The 17888-nt window shown below is 37.1% G+C and overlaps 1 pseudogene; it reads left to right on the top strand.

Annotated features, from left to right (window-relative positions):
• The first annotated feature begins 740 nt into the window (after positions 1 to 740).
• Positions 741 to 17777, top strand: LOC118648210 (annotated as a pseudogene).
• Positions 17778 to 17888: the final 111 nt, after the last annotated feature.

Below are 17888 nucleotides of genomic sequence, written 5' to 3'. Positions count from 1 at the left end.
GGCTCTCTGTACACTAGCGCCCGTATATCCATGTTTCGTAATTGGTACTATATAACATCTATTATGCGACACTGTCGACATGCGATAAAGTCGACATATGATTCGAACAAAACTGCTGCAGCAGGATTGAACAATTTTTACGCTAAAATCATAAAATATAAATAATCTACATTATGTCTATGCAATGTAAACCATATTTTACATATTTATGTAAATAATAATTTACGAATCATAAGATTCAGATTTTATTAAATATAGTAAGAATTATATTACATTTTTTATTCTCAATATATTTTTATATATTTTATCAATTATAAACTCAGATATATTATCTTATGATTAATATATCTATAGTTATATATTATTTTAATTAATTTTTCTGTATTGTGTTATTTAATTTATAACAATATGAAACAACTTGAAGTATTCTTTACACTCAGTCAATATTAAGTACAATCCCAGATAGCACAGAGAGTTAAAAAAGAACTCAATTGTATGTCACCAATTATGAATTTTTTTGAGATGCAAAAGAATTATTTTTATAAAAATATAATAAAAATAATTCTTTTCGCATCCCTAAAAAGAATTTGTAATTGGTGACATACAATTGAGTTATTTATAAACTCTCTGCGTTATCTGGGATATTATTTATTGTTCTATAATTTAATTATTAGTATTTAAGATCATATATAAAAATTTATTTAACTTTTTTTAAGAGAAGGGAAAAATAAAAAAGTAGATATGGATTTTCGATCTGTGAAGAAAATTCATAGTTTATTTTCTCGCTGTTGCAAAAATCACTATAGATACAGTGTTTAATTCCGGTACAATGTCTTAGGCTTCGAGCAATTCTGCTACATCAGCCGAGTGATAAAAAATAATGGCACTTATCGCGAGCGTACATAATGATACATATGTATTAGTTGGTTGTCTCATATCCCCACCCAGCTCGAATGTCATAATAATAAGTGTACGTTTGTCAGCACTTTTTCGTAGTTCACTCAAGATTGAGCTCTTATTCGGTCCATGACGAATTTATCTCGTTTTTTTCTATTATCTGTCGAAATTATTTAATAATATGCTAAAAATACGTGAACAATTGCCGCACTTTTCCATAAAAATTTTCATATATTGTATATATAAAATTCTCGCACGTGCTTTCCCTTTTACCAACGCACAGAAGATAAATCCAGATAAATTGCTATTGTTTGAAAATATCGGCGATATCAATCAACGAGAAGCAGAATGTTCTTAGCGCGTTGGTCTGCCGTTTCACGTTTCGCGAATCATGCCGGTAAGATTGGTGCGTGCCAGATATCGAGCTATTGTAAAATTGACGAGAGTATCTTTGGACTGAGCGACGAACAGCGAGAGGTTAGTAACCAGTAACGCAACTTCGTTCGATCACACGTCATCACATGTCAATAGAGACACTATAATCAGAAACTGGCCATAACGCAAAGATCTTTCTCAGTTTTTCTTTTTTTATCTTTCTTTTGATTTTTTCTTTATCTTGTCTTTCACACGAAATTGCCAAGGAATAATGAATCAATCGAAAGTGATTTGTCGTGGGTCAGTCTCTGATTATAGTGTCTCTATTCAACATCAATTGATGCTCTTTTGTCAACAGCGGATTCCCAACTGCATCAGAATTAGAGATTAAAGATCGCTGATTAAAAATGGCTTTATTTAATTTTTATTGTATATCTACACAGCTTTACTTAATTATTTTACTTTAATATTTAAAAATAACTTATATATCTGATTAACTGGAATTTAACCAGATCAATTAGAATTTGATAGGACAATTTTAATTTTGATTTTAATTTAATCCAATTTTTGTTCCGATTGCTTGAATTCTAATCTCCAATTTCGCAAATTTCTGTCTTTAATAATTAAACTGATATGTGTTTTAGAGGTAGGGCCCGGCGGGCACAGACTTTTGCATAACGGATAATACATAACACATAAGAGAATCAGTCAATCGTCTATTTCTTTCCCCAGCATAGAAATCAAGACCTCTGGTTAATTCTCTTATGCGTTATGCATTATGCGTTATGTAAAAGTCTGTGCCCGGGCTCGTACGGTGGGATCCGAAGTTATACCGTAAAGTGCGTCCGCAATCGTGACGACGCACGATTGTGGAGGCTCGACAAAACAAATTTACACAACGCATACATATATGCCACGGAATAACAAGTTTATCAGAATTAAGAGATAAGCAAGTTGATTGGCTTGATGTAAAATTAATTTTCTTTACAAAATGTCAAAAACAGAAACTTATCAGATTTAATTAACATGACTATTAAAATTTAGATAGATAATAGATATTACTTATATTATAATTATCCCCAATGTTAATAATATAAAAATTTATTTAGGATCGATGGATCAATAACATCTTGTCAGTATTTAAGTATTTATAACAACTGTTTTTTTTTTTAATTAAAATGATCTAAAATATATTAATTTTTAATGTCTGTTTATGTTATGTTGGTCATTTTTGTGTCTTTTTCTTATAAAAACGTTGAAAATTATTTAAATTATTATTTAATATATATATAATGATAATAAATTATCATATTTAAAAATGTCGTTCTTTTATTATTCAGCTTCGCTCGCTTGTTTTCAATTTTGCGCAAAAGGAACTAGCGCCTAAGGCCGCCGAAATCGACAAGAAAAATAATTCGATGGACTAAGGGGTAAGTGCTTTTTTATGCACATCGACAAAACAATCTGCAGTATGCGAAAAGAAATTCTAATTTTTTCGTAACATTTTGATTCTAAAAATCTTTAAAAAAGGACAGATAGTTTGGAGGAGTTGGGTAAACTGGGCCGGTTGGGTCCAACGGTGAAGTCAGAATACGGTGGCACAGGTGGCAGCATATCTCGATCATATAATTATCATGGAGGAAATCAGTAGAGCATCAGCTGCCATCGGGCTCAGCTATGGTGCACATTCGAATCTTTGGTCAATCAAATTCATCGAAAAGGCACGAGGAACAAAAGCGCAAATATTTGCCCCAAGGTTATAATGCGTCTCCAATATTATATCTCTAGAAAATTCTTTAAAAAAGGATAAAACAAATATTTTATCGAATAAATTTTATAATATATAAGTTTCATGTAAATAATAATTTATTGTAAAAGTATTTTAAATTACATATGTACAATTATATACAACGTACGTAAAAGCTGTTTACGACAATTCTCTTTACATACAAGTTTAACTTTATATATTTCTAGATCTCTTTTCCTATCTAAAAAGGCATGTAAAGTCGATTGCTCGCATTTCTCGAAGTTGATTATTGGTCGCTTTTCCGCGATGCCGATTGGTTCTCTCGTTGCGCATACTTCGTGTTGCAAGAGTAGCTGTCATTGCAATTTTGACAGCTGTCAAATTTGTTAAATATTATTTATACATTTATTGTTGTAATTTATTTTTAAAAGTAAAAAATAAAAAGTTAAGTAGCGCGCGCAAAGCGAGGAGGGAGCACGGAGTGAGCGAGTGAGTGAGAGAGAAGTGAGCGAGGAGGGAGCGAGGAAGGAGCGAGTGAGTGAGCGAGGAGGGAGCGAGGAGGGAGCGAGGAGTGAGCCGGGAGTAAGCCAGGAGTGAGCGAGGAGTGAGCCGGGAGTGAGCGAGGAGTGAGCCGGGAGTGAGCGAGGTGACTGAGCGAGGAGTGAGCGAGGAGTGAGCGAGAAGTGAGAGAGAAGTGAGCGAGGAGGGGAGCGAGGAGGGAGCGAGAAAGGAGCGAGGAGTGAGCCGGGAGTGAGCGAGGAGTGAGCAAGAAGTGAGCGAGTAAATGAGCGAGGAGTGAGCGAGTGACTGAGCGAGAAGGGAGCGAGGAGTGAGCGAGTGAGTGAGCGAGGAGTGAGCGAGGAGGTGAGCCGGGAGTGAGCGAGGAGTGAGCCGGAGTGAGCGAGGAGTGAGCCGGGAGTGAGCCAGGAATAAGCCGGGAGTGAGCCAGGAGTGAGTCGGGAGTAAGCCAGGAGTGAGCCAGGAGTGAGCGAGGAGTGAGCCGGGAGTGAGCCAGGATTGAGCGAGGAGTAAGCCAGGAGTGAGCCAAGAGGTGAGCGAGGAGTGAGCCAGGAGTGAGCGAGGAGTGAGCCGGGAGTGAGCGAGGAGTGAGCCCAGGAGTAAGCCAGGAGTAAGCCAGGAGTGAGCGAGGAATGAGCCGGGAGTGAGCGAGGAGTGAGCCGGGAGTGGGAGCGAGGAGTGAGCGAGTAGATGAGGGAGGGAGTGAGCGAGTGACTGAGCGAGGAGTGAGCGAGTGACTGAGCGAGGAGTGAGCTAAGAGTGAGCGAGGAGTGAGCGAGGAGTGAGCCGGGAGTGAGCCAGGAGTAAACCAGGAGTGAGCCGGGAGTGAGCCAGGAGTGAGCCGGGAGTGAGCCGGGAGTGAGTCAGGAGTAAGCCAGGAGTGAGCCAGGAGTAAGCCAGGAGTGAGCCAGGAGTGAGCGAAAAGTGAGCCGGGAGTGAGCCAGGAGTAAGCCGGGAGTGAGCCAGGAGTGAGTCGGGAGTAAGCCAGGAGTGAGCCAGAAGTGAGCGAGGAGTGAGCCGGGAGTGAGCGAGGAGTGAGCCGGGAGTGAGCCCGGAGTAAGCCAGGAGTGAGCCGGGAGTGAGCCAAGAGTGAGTCAGGAGTAAGCCAGGAGTGAGCCAGGAGTGAGCGAGGAGTGAGCCGGGAGTGAGCGAGGAGTGAGCCGGGAGTGAGCGAGGAGTGAGCGAGTAGATGAGCGAGGAGTGAGCGAGTGACTGAGCGAGAGTGAGCTAAGAGTGAGCGAGGAGTGAGCGAGGAGTGAGCCGGGAGTAAGCCAGGAGTAAGCCAGGAGTGAGCCGGGAGTGAGCCAGGAGTGAGCCGGAGTGAGTCAGGAGTAAGCCAGGAGTGAGCCAGGAGTAAGCCAGGAGTGAGCCAGGAGTGAGCGAGGAGTGAGCCGGGAGTGAGCGAGGAGTGAGCCGGGAGTGAGCGAGTGACTGAGCGAGGGAGTGAGCGAGGAGTGAGCGAGAAGTGAGAGAGGAGTGAGCGAGGAGGGGAGCGAGGAGGGAGCAGGAAGGAGCGAGGAGTGAGCCGGGAGTGAGCGAGGAGTGAGCAAGAAGTGAGCGAGTAGATGAGCGAGGAGTGAGCGAGTGACTGAGCGAGAGGGAAGCGAGGAGTGAGCGAGTGAGTGAGCGAGGAGTGAGCGAGGAGTGAGCCGGGAGTGAGCCAGGAGTGAGCCAGGAGTGAGCGAAGAGTGAGCCGGGGAGTGAGCCAGGAGTGAGTCAAGAGTAAGCCAGGAGTGAGCCGGGAGTGAGCGAGGAGTGAGCCGGGAGTGAGCGAGGAGTGAACGAGTAGATGAGCGAGGAGTGAGCGAGTGATTGAGCGAGGGAGTGAGCGAGGAGTGAGCCGGGAGTGAGCCAGGAGGTAAGCCAGGAGTGAGCCGATAGTGAGCCGGGAGTGAGCCAGGAGTAAGCCAGGAGTGAGCCGATAGTGAGCCGGGAGTGAGCCGGGAGTGAGCCAAGAGTGAGTCAGGAGTAAGCCAGGAGTGAGCCAGGAGTGAGCGAGGAGTGAGCCGGGAGTGAGCGAGGAGTGAAGCGGGAGTGAGCCAGGAGTGAGTCAGGAGTAAGCCAGGAGTGAGCCAGGAGTGAGCGAGGAGTGAGCCGGGAGTGAGCGAGGAGTGAGCCGGGAGTGAGCGAGGAGTGAACGAGTAGATGAGCGAGGAGTGAGCGAGTGATTTGAGCGAGGAGTGAGCTAAGAGTGAGCGAGGAGTGAGCGAGGAGTGAGCCGGGAGTGAGCCAGGAGTAACGCCAGGAGTGAGCCGGGAGTGAGCCAGGAGTGAGTTCAGGAGTAAGCCAGGAGTGAGCCAGGAGTGAGCGAGGAGTAGGTCGGGAGACGAGCGAGGAGTGAGGTCGGGAGCGAGCGAGGAGTGAGCCGGGAGTGAGCCAGGAGTGAGTCAGGAGTAAGCCAGGAGTGAGCGAGGAGTGAGCCGGGAGTGAGCGAGGAGTGAACGAGGAGTGAGCCGGGAGTGAGCCAGGAGTGAGTCAGGGAGTAAGCCAGGAGTGAGCCAGGAGTGAGCCAGGAGTGAGCGAAGAGTGAGCCGGGAGTGAGCGAGGAGTGAGCCGGGAGTGAGCCGGGAGTGAGCGAGTAGATGAGCGAGGAGTGAGCTGGGAGTGAGCGAGGAGTGAGCCGGGAGTAAGCTAGGAAGTGAGCCGGGGAGTGAGCTGAGAGTGAGCGAGGAGTGAGCGAGGAGTGAGCGAGGAGTGAGCGAGGAGGTGAGCCAGGAGTGAGCCAGGAGTGAGCGAAGAGTGAGCCGGGAGTGAGCGAGGAGGTGAGCCGGGAGTGAGCGAGGAGTGAGCCGGGAGTGAGCCGGGAGTGAGCGAGTAGATGAGCGAGGAGGTGAGCGAGTGAGCTGAGCGAGGAGTGAGCGAGTGACTGAGGGAGGAGTGAGCTAAGAGTGAGCGAGGGAATGAGCGAGGAGTGAGCCGGGAGTGAGCCAGGAGTAAGCCAGGAGTGGAGCCGGGGAGGTGAGCCAGGGAGTGAGTCAGGAGTAAGCCAGGAGTGAGCCAGGAGTGAGCGAGGAGTGAGTCGGAAGTGAGCGAGGAGTGAGCCGGGAGTGAGCCAGGAGTGAGTCAGAAGTAAGCCAGGAGTTAGCCAGGAAGTGAGCGAAGAGTGAGTCGGGAGTGAGCGAGGAGGTGTGCCGGGAGTGAGCCAGGAGTAAGCCAGGAGTGAGCCGGGAGTGTGCCAGGAGTGAGCCGGGAGTAAGCCAGGAGTGAGCCAGGAGTGAGCGAGGAGTGAGTCAGGAGTGAGCGAGGAGTGAGCCGGGAGTGAGCGAGGAGTGAGCCGGGAGTGAGCCGGGAGTGAGCCAGGAGTGAGCGAGTGAGTGAGCGAGTGAGTGAGCGAGGAGTGAGCAAGGAGTGAGCGAGAGATGAGCGAGGTGTGAGCGAGTGATTGAGCGAGGAGTGAGCGAGGAGGGAGCGAGGAGGGAACGAGGAGGGAGCGAGGAGGGATCGAGGAGGAAGCTGAGGTGAGTGAGCGAGGAGTGAGCGAAGGAGGAGCGAGGAGTGAGCGAGTGATTGAGCGAGGAGTGAGCGAGTGAGTGAGTGAAAAAGGGGCGGGAGGGAGGGAGGCAAAACGAGCGAGCGTAACTAGATAAATATGTAGCTAGGTAGCTAGGTAGCTAGGTAGCAGTAAGTATGCAGAGTATGGTATGTGTGTTCTGTATGTATGTAGGTAAGTATGTAGGTAATGTATGTATGTAGTATGTAGTATGTATGTATGTAGTATGTATGTATAATTAAACTTTAATTTTTTTATTCAAAATTGCAGAAGAACGTTTGATTAATGTAAAACAAAGACAGAGAAAATCAAATTGCAATATTATTATTTTAAAGTAAAATGTCAAATAGCGCGCGCGCAGCGCGCGTCTGTAATGTTCTAGTATTGAAAAAAAGTACATATACAGATACAGTTTTTGAGTAAATAAATATTTTGTTGAATAAATTTTAATTGTAAAAATAAATTATATTAATTATTAATAATTCTATAACCATAAAAGAAAGCTTTTAAAAGTAATTTATCTCAACATACGCGTATATAACGTTACTAGAGAATTTTATATGAATTTATAAAAAATACACGTAATATTTTAATGAATGAATATTTTGCTGAATTTAGAATAAATCATAATATAAATTGAATATTTATAACGATATAAATTATAACAGAAAGCGCTTTTACGAGAATCAAGAAGTGTCTTTAATATTTCTATCGAGTAAACTCACGTAACAAATTATTAATAACGTAAATAAATTATTGATGTTGTATGAGAAACTCTATAACTGAGATATAGCTGTGCAGCGGTGAACACATCGGCGCGCTTGCAATGTCAGAGCCAGGCTCCGGGTCCGACGTCGTCTCCATGAAGCTACGGGCCGAGAAAAAGGATGATCACTACGTACTGAACGGCAATAGTTCTGGATCACCAACGGTCCGGACGCGGACGTGATGGTCGTCTATGCGAGGACAGATCCGAGCGCGGACAGGCCGCAGCATGGTATCACCGCCTTCGTCGTCGAGCGTGGTACAGAAGGCTTCAGCTCGGCACAGAAATTGGATAAGCTGGGAATGCGTGGCTCCAACACGGGTGAATTAATTTTCGAGGACTGCAAAGTGCCGGGTGAGTTTGGTCCTCAAACGAGAAACGCGAAAAAAAACGTGGGGAAATTTTTCCGTTAAGATACTCTAAGAAATTTCTAAAAAAATTATTTTAAATCTATTAAAATTAAATTGATCATCTTTGTCTTTTTAATCCTATCTAAAAAGGAGATGTTAAATCAAATCGAATTTATTGTTGTCGCTTTTCCGAGATGCTGATTGGCTGTCTCGCTATAAAGTTGTTAAGTGCGTTGTGACTGTCTTCACTTCGTGTCATTTCCAGCTGTCAAACTACTTCGTGTCATTTTCAGCTGTCAAACTGTCACTTTTGATAGCTGATTGAAATAATTACAAGAAATCAGGGAAAAAGAAAAAAGAGCCAAATAAAAAATATACGAGAGGAAGAGAAGAGAGAGAGAGAGAAGAGAGAAAGGGGGGGGAGAAGTAAGAATCCTTTCTAAAAAGGGCATGGCATCAATACTCGCATCTCTCGAAGTATTGTTGTCGCTTTTCCGCGATGCCGATTAAACGTGTGTCAATAGTTTTTAAAAAAGTTATGGTATTGTAATTAATAAAACATTTTTTTTTTAATTATTTTGCCCGGAAAACTTGAATTTTGAAAGCTGGACGTGAAGTGCTAATTGAATATCGACAGATTTATTTATTTTAACGCAGTTTTCATATAGTTCCGGACGCGTACAATATGTTTCTATTAAGTTCCGGTGATATAATTAATTAGAACATTTTTTAAACAATTATTATGCTTGAAAAACAAACTTGAATTTTGAGGCTACACGACAAGTGCTAATCGAATATCGACAGATCTATGTATTTTAAACGTAATTCTCATATAGTTCGGGACGCGTACAATATGTTTCTATTAAGTTCCGGTGATATAATTAATTAGAACATTTTTTAAACAATTATTGCTTGAAAAACTTGAATTTTTGAGGCTACACGACAAGTGCTAATCGAATATCGACAGATCTATTTATTTTAACGTAATTCTCATATAGTTCGGGACGCGTACAATATGTTTCTATAAAGTTCCGGTGATATAATTAATTAGAACATTTTTTAAACAATTATTTTGCTTGAAAAACTTGAATTTTAAGGCTACACGACAAGTGCTAATCGAATATCGACAGATCTATTTATTTTAACGTAATTCTCATATAGTTCGGGACGCGTACAATATGTTTCTATAAAGTTCCGGTGATATAATTAATTAGAACATTTTTTAAACAATTATTATGCTTGAAAAACTTGAATTTCTAAGGCTACACGACAAGTGCTAATCGAATATCGACAGATCTAATTATTTTAACGTAATTCTCATATAGTTCGGGACGCGTACAATATGTTTCTATAAAGTTCCGGTGATATAATTAATTAGAACATTTTTTAAACAATTATTATGCTTGAAAAACTTGAATTTCTAAGGCTACACGACAAGTGCTAATCGAATATCGACAGATCTAATTATTTTAACGTAATTCTCATATAGTTCGGGACGCGTACAATATGTTTCTATAAAGTTAGGTGATATAATTAATTAAAACATTTTTTAAACAATTATTTTGCTTGAAAAACTTGAATTTCTAAGGCTACACGACAAGTGCTAATCGAATATCGACAGATCTAATTATTAACGTAATTCTCATATAGTTCGGGACGCGTACAATATGTTTCTATAAAATTCAGGTGATATAATTAATTAGAACATTTTTTAAACAATTATTTTGCCCGAAAAACTTGAATTTCTAAGGCTACACGACAAGTGCTAATCGAATATCGACAGATCTATTATTTTAACGTAATTCTCATATAGTTCGGGACGCGTACAATATGTTTCTATAAAGTTCCGGTGATATAATTAATTAGAACATTTTTTAAACAATTATTTTGCTTGAAAAACTTGAATTTTTAAGGCTACACGACAAGTGCTAATCGAATATCGACAGATCTATTATTTTAACGTAATTCTCATATAGTTCGGGACGCGTACAATATGTTTCTGTAAAGTTCCGGTGATATAATTAATTAGAACATTTTTTAAACAATTATTTTGCTTGAAAAACTTGAATTTCTAAGGCTACACACGAAAGTGCTAATCGAATATCGACAGATCTAATTATTTTAACGTAATTCTCATATAGTTTGGGACGCGTACAATATGTTTCTATAAAGTTCCGGTGATATAATTAATTAGAACATTTTTTAAAACAATTATTATGCTTGAAAAACTTGAATTTCTAAGGCTACACGACAAGTGCTAATCGAATATCGACAGATCTAATTATTTTAACGTAATTCTCATATAGTTCGGGACGCGTACAATATGTTTCTATAAAGTTTAGGTGATATAATTAATTAAAACATTTTTTAAACAATTATTTTGCTTGAAAAACTTGAATTTCTAAGGCTACACGACAAGTGCTAATCGAATATCGACAGATCTAATTATTTTAACGTAATTCTCATATAGTTCGGGACGCGTACAATATGTTTCTATAAAGTTCAGGTGATATAATTAATTAGAACATTTTTTAAACAATTATTTTGCCCGAAAAACTTGAATTTCTAAGGCTACACGACAAGTGCTAATCGAATATCGACAGATCTATTATTTTAACGTAATTCTCATATAGTTCGGGACGCGTACAATATGTTTCTATAAAGTTCCGGTGATATAATTAATTAGAACATTTTTTAAACAATTATTTTGCTTGAAAAACTTGAATTTTAAGGCTACACGACAAGTGCTAATCGAATATCGACAGATCTTTTATTTTAACGTAATTCTCATATAGTTTGGGACGCGTACAATATGTTTCTGTAAAGTTCCGGTGATATAATTAATTAGAACATTTTTTAAACAATTATTTTGCTTGAAAAACTTGAATTTCTAAGGCTACACGACAAGTGCTAATCGAATATCGACAGATCTAATTATTTTAACGTAATTCTCATATAGTTCGGGACGCGTACAATATGTTTCTATAAAGTTCCGGTGATATAATTAATTAGAACATTTTTTAAACAATTATTATGCTTGAAAAACTTGAATTTCTAAGGCTACACGACAAGTGCTAATCGAATATCGACAGATCTAATTATTTTAACGTAATTCTCATATAGTTCGGGACGCGTACAATATGTTTCTATAAAGTTTAGGTGATATAATTAATTAAAACATTTTTTAAACAATTATTTTGCTTGAAAAACTTGAATTTCTAAGGCTACACGACAAGTGCTAATCGAATATCGACAGATCTAATTATTTTAACGTAATTCTCATATAGTTCGGGACGCGTACAATATGTTTCTATAAAGTTCAGGTGATATAATTAATTAGAACATTTTTTAAACAATTATTTTGCCCGAAAAACTTGAATTTCTAAGGCTACACGACAAGTGCTAATCGAATATCGACAGATCTATTATTTTAACGTAATTCTCATATAGTTCGGGACGCGTACAATATGTTTCTATAAAGTTCCGGTGATATAATTAATTAGAACATTTTTTAAACAATTATTTTGCTTGAAAAACTTGAATTTTAAGGCTACACGACAAGTGCTAATCGAATATCGACAGATCTATTATTTTAACGTAATTCTCATATAGTTCGGGACGCGTACAATATGTTTCGTAAAGTTCCGGTGATATAATTAATTAGAACATTTTTTAAACAATTATTTTGCTTGAAAAACTTGAATTTCTAAGGCTACACGACACAAGTGCTAATCGAATATCGACAGATCTAATTATTTTAACGTAATTCTCATATAGTTCGGGACGCGTACAATATGTTTCTATAAAGTTCCGGTGATATAATTAATTAGAACATTTTTTAAACAATTATTTTGCTTGAAAAACTTGAATTTCTAAGGCTACACGACAAGTGCTAATCGAATATCGACAGATCTAATTATTTTAACGTAATTCTCATATAGTTCGGGACGCGTACAATATGTTTCTGTAAAGTTCCGGTGATATAATTAATTAGAACATTTTTTAAAAATTATTTTGCTTGAAAAACTTGAATTTTCTAAGGCTACACGACAAGTGCTAATCGAATATCGACAGATCTAATTATTTTAACGTAATTCTCATATAGTTCGGGACGCGTACAATATGTTTCTATAAAGTTCAGGTGATATAATTAATTAGAACATTTTTTAAACAATTATTTTGCCCGAAAAACTTGAATTTCTAAGGCTACACGTCAAGTGCTATTCGAATATCGACAGATCTATTTATTTTAACGTAATTCTCATATAGTTCGGGACGCGTACAATATGTTTCTATAAAGTTCAGGTGATATAATTAATTAAAACATTTTTTAAACAATTATTTTGCCCGAAAAACTTGAATTTCTAAGGCTACACGACAAGTGCTAATCGAATATCGACAGATCTATTTATTTGAACGTAATTCTCATATAGTTCGGGACGCGTACAATATGTTTCTGTAAAGTTCCGGTGATATAATTAATTAGAACATTTTTTAAACAATTATTTTGCTTGAAAAACTTGAATTTAAGGCTACACGACAAGTGCTAATCGAATATCGACAGATCTAATTATTTAACGTAATTCTCATATAGTTCGGGACGCGTACAATATGTTTCTATAAAGTTCCGGTGATATAATTAATTAGAACATTTTTTAAACAATTATTTTGCCCAAAAAACTTGAATTTTTAAGGCTACACGACAAGTGCTAATCGAATATCGACAGATCTATGTATTTTAACGTAATTCTCATATAGTTCGGGACGCGTACAATATGTTTCTATAAAGTTTAGGTGATATAATTAATTAAAACATTTTTTAAACAATTATTTTGCTTGAAAAACTTGAATTTCTAAGGCTACACGACAAGTGCTAATCGAATATCGACAGATCTAATTATTTTAACGTAATTCTCATATAGTTCGGGACGCGTACAATATGTTTCTATAAAGTTCAGGTGATATAATTAATTAGAACATTTTTTAAACAATTATTTTGCTTGAAAAACTTGAATTTCTAAGGCTACACGACAAGTGCTAATCGAATATCGACAGATCTAATTATTTTAACGTAATTCTCATATAGTTCGGGACGCGTACAATATGTTTCTATAAAGTTAGGTGATATAATTAATTAAAACATTTTTTAAACAATTATTTTGCTTGAAAAACTTGAATTTCTAAGGCTACACGACAAGTGCTAATCGAATATCGACAGATCTATTATTTTAACGTAATTCTCATATAGTTCGGGACGCGTACAATATGTTTCTATAAAGTTCAGGTGATATAATTAATTAGAACATTTTTTAAACAATTATTTTGCCCGAAAAACTTGAATTTCTAAGGCTACACGACAAGTGCTAATCGAATATCGACAGATCTAATTATTTTAACGTAATTCTCATATAGTTCGGGACGCGTACAATATGTTTCTATAAAGTTCCGGTGATATAATTAATTAGAACATTTTTTAAACAATTATTTTGCTTGAAAAACTTGAATTTCTAAGGCTACACGACAAGTGCTAATCGAATATCGACAGATCTATTATTTTAACGTAATTCTCATATAGTTCGGGACGCGTACAATATGTTTCTATAAAGTTCCGGTGATATAATTAATTAGAACATTTTTTAAACAATTATTTTGCTTGAAAAACTTGAATTTCTAAGGCTACACGACAAGTGCTAATCGAATATCGACAGATCTAATTATTTTAACGTAATTCTCATATAGTTCGGGACGCGTACAATATGTTTCTATAAAGTTCCGGTGATATAATTAATTAGAACATTTTTTAAACAATTATTATGCTTGAAAAACTTGAATTTCTAAGGCTACACGACAAGTGCTAATCGAATATCGACAGATCTAATTATTTTAACGTAATTCTCATATAGTTCGGGACGCGTACAATATGTTTCTATAAAGTTCCGGTGATATAATTAATTAGAACATTTTTTAAACAATTATTTTGCTTGAAAAACTTGAATTTTTAAGGCTACACGACAAGTGCTAATCGAATATCGACAGATCTATTATTTTAACGTAATTCTCATATAGTTCGGGACGCGTACAATATGTTTCTATAAAGTTCCGGTGATATAATTAATTAGAACATTTTTTAAACAATTATTTTGCCCGAAAAACTTGAATTTCTAAGGCTACACGTCAAGTGCTAATCGAATATCGACAGATCTATTTATTTTAACGTAATTCTCATATAGTTCGGGACGCGTACAATATGTTTCTATAAAGTTCAGGTGATATAATTAATTAAAACATTTTTTAAACAATTATTTTGCCCGAAAAACTTGAATTTCTAACTAGGCTACACGACAAGTGCTAATCGAATATCGACAGATCTATTTATTTTAACGTAATTCTCATATAGTTCGGGGGACGCGTACAATATGTTTCTATAAAGTTCAGGTGATATAATTAATTAAAACATTTTTTAAACAATTATTTGCCCAAAAAACTTGAATTTTTAAGGCTACACACGACAAGTGCTAATCGAATATCGACAGATCTATTATTTTAACGTAATTCTCATATAGTTCGGGACGCGTACAATATGTTTCTGTAAAGTTCAGGTGATATAATTAATTAAAACATTTTTAAACAATTATTTTGCTTGAAAAACTTGAATTTCTAAGGCTACACGACAAGTGCTAATCGAATATCGACAGATCTAATTATTTTAACGTAATTCTCATATAGTTCGGGACGCGTACAATATGTTTCTATAAAGTTCAGGTGATATAATTAATTAGAACATTTTTTAAACAATTATTTTGCTTGAAAAACTTGAATTTCTAAGGCTACACGACAAGTGCTAATCGAATATCGACAGATCTAATTATTTTAACGTAATTCTCATATAGTTCGGGACGCGTACAATATGTTTCTATAAAGTTCCGGTGATATAATTAATTAGAACATTTTTTAAACAATTATTTTGCTTGAAAAACTTGAATTTTTAAGGCTACACGACAAGTGCTAATCGAATATCGACAGATCTAATTATTTTAACGTAATTCTCATATAGTTCGGGACGCGTACAATATGTTTCTATAAAGTTCAGGTGATATAATTAATTAGAACATTTTTTAAACAATTATTTTGCCCGAAAAACTTGAATTTCTAAGGCTACACGTCAAGTGCTAATCGAATATCGACAGATCTATTTATTTTAACGTAATTCTCATATAGTTCGGGACGCGTACAATATGTTTCTATAAAGTTCAGGTGATATAATTAATTAAAACATTTTTTAAACAATTATTTTGCCCGAAAAACTTGAATTTCTAAGGCTACACGACAAGTGCTAATCGAATATCGACAGATCTATTTATTTTAACGTAATTCTCATATAGTTCGGGACGCGTACAATATGTTTCTATAAGTTCAGTTCAGGTGATATAATTAATTAAACATTTTTAAACAATTATTTTGCCCAAAAACTTGAATTTTTAAGGCTACACGACAAGTGCTAATCGAATATCGACAGATCTATGTATTTTAACGTAATTCTCATATAGTTCGGGACGCGTACAATATGTTTCTATAAAGTTTAGGTGATATAATTAATTAAAACATTTTTTAAACAATTATTTTGCTTGAAAAACTTGAATTTCTAAGGCTACACGACAAGTGCTAATCGAATATCGACAGATCTAATTATTTTAAACGTAATTCTCATATAGTTCGGGACGCGTACAATATGTTTCTATAAAGTTCCGGTGATATAATTAATTAAAACATTTTTTAAACAATTATTTCACCCGAAAAACTTGAATTTTGAGAGCTACACGTGAAGTGCTAATCGAATATCGACAGATCTATTTATTTTAACGTATTCTCATATAGTTCGGGACGCGTACAATAGTTTCTTTAAAGTTCCGGTGATATAATTAATTAAAACATTTTTTAAACAATTATTTCACCCGAAAAACTTGAATTTTGAGGCTACACGAAATGCTAATCGAATATCGACAGATCTATTTATTTTAACGCAATTCTCATATAGTTCGGACGCGTACAATAATTTTCTAAAGAGTTTTGGTAATATAATTAATTAAAACATTTTTAAACAATTATTTTGCCCGAAAAACTTGAATTTTGAGGCTAGACGTGAAATTGCAAATCGAATATCAACAGTCTATTTATTTTAACGCAGTTTTCATATAGTTTGGACGCGTACAATAGTTTTTTGGAAAGTTACGGTGTTATAATTAATAAAAACATTTTTTAAACAATTATTTTGCCCGGAAAACTTGAATTTTTAAAGCTAGACTTGAAATGCTAATCAAATATCGACTGATCTATTTATTTTAACGTAATTCTCATATAGTTCCGGACGCGTACAATAATTTGCTATAAATTCAGGTGATATAATTAATTAAAACATTTTTTAAACAATTATATTTTCCGGAAAACTTGAATTTTGAGGCTTGACGGGAAATGCTAATCGAATATCGAGAATTCTTTATTTTAACACAGTTTTCCTATAGTTCCGGACGCGTACAATAATTTTCTAAAGAGTTTGCCAGAAAGTGAATGTTTTGAAAATTGATTGAAAATTAACAGGTAACATTACATATAATATATTATAATTTTTAATTTATTTAAAGGGGATTAAGTATGGAGATAAGTATGTAAGAGTGATATTAAGAAACATGAAAATATAATATAATCACTAATTTGTGTTTAGTGAGTGAGAGAGGGGTGGAGGGAGGAGAGTGGGAGAGCGTGAGAGATAAAGAAGAGGATTAAATAAGAAAGTAAAGTGTAAGAGTAATATTGAACAATATGAAAATAATATAATTAATATCATTAATATTATAATTAATATTTAGAGAGAGTGGGAGAAAGAGCGTGAGATAGAGAAGGGCATTAAATATGATAAAGTGTGTGAGAGTAATATTACAGAAGAAAAAAAAGTGCAATGTTCAATATAAAAATGCTAAGTGGCGCGCGCGAAGCGCGCGCAATGTTTGTTCTAGTCTAAGAAATTTTTAAATATTTGTTACAACGCCGCGAATGTTTTGGGAGAAGTTAATAAGGTATTTATGTACTCTTCAGTGGACTAGATTTAGAACGGTTGATACTATCCGGTGGACCTTTGGGTAAGTTCTTGGAAGTACTAATAAAAGTTGACTTAATGATCAGTTTTTATTTCTATCTTGTACTTGTATTTTGCATGTTTAATAGAAGGAGGGTTTTATAGAGATCAATTCTACATATTTGATTATGTGCGATTTGAACTGAATTCTAGAATTTTGCAAGCTTGTTGCGACGTCGCCTTCGAATATGCCCATTCGAGACAGCATTCGGCGAGTATCTTGCGCAATTTCCAGTTGATTCAGGTGAAAAGAAGAATTAAAGCTCTATCCTGTTAAAAAAATTTTGCAATCACCGATTGATATCGATTAACTCTACTTCGACCATATTTCAGGGGAAAATAGCGGACATGTACACGGCTCTGAGCTCGAGCAGGAGCTAAACCTGTACTCCGTCGCGAGTCCTGCGATGCCGGCCACATAAATCGCAAGGATTGCGCCGCGGTACTTCTCTATTCTGCCGAGAACGCAATGAAAGCAGCGTTGGACGCTGTACAGATACTCGGTAAATATTTATTAGAAGAAATGAATAAAGGAAGGTCATACAATATTGGCATATCACTTTGTTTTTTGATAGTATCTTAAACGTTAAAATAAAACTTTGAAGATATAAATA

Source organism: Monomorium pharaonis, unplaced genomic scaffold (assembly GCF_013373865.1).
Source record: "Monomorium pharaonis isolate MP-MQ-018 unplaced genomic scaffold, ASM1337386v2 scaffold_288, whole genome shotgun sequence".
NCBI lineage: Eukaryota > Metazoa > Arthropoda > Insecta > Hymenoptera > Formicidae > Monomorium > Monomorium pharaonis.
This window is presented reverse-complemented; position numbering and strand designations above follow the sequence as displayed.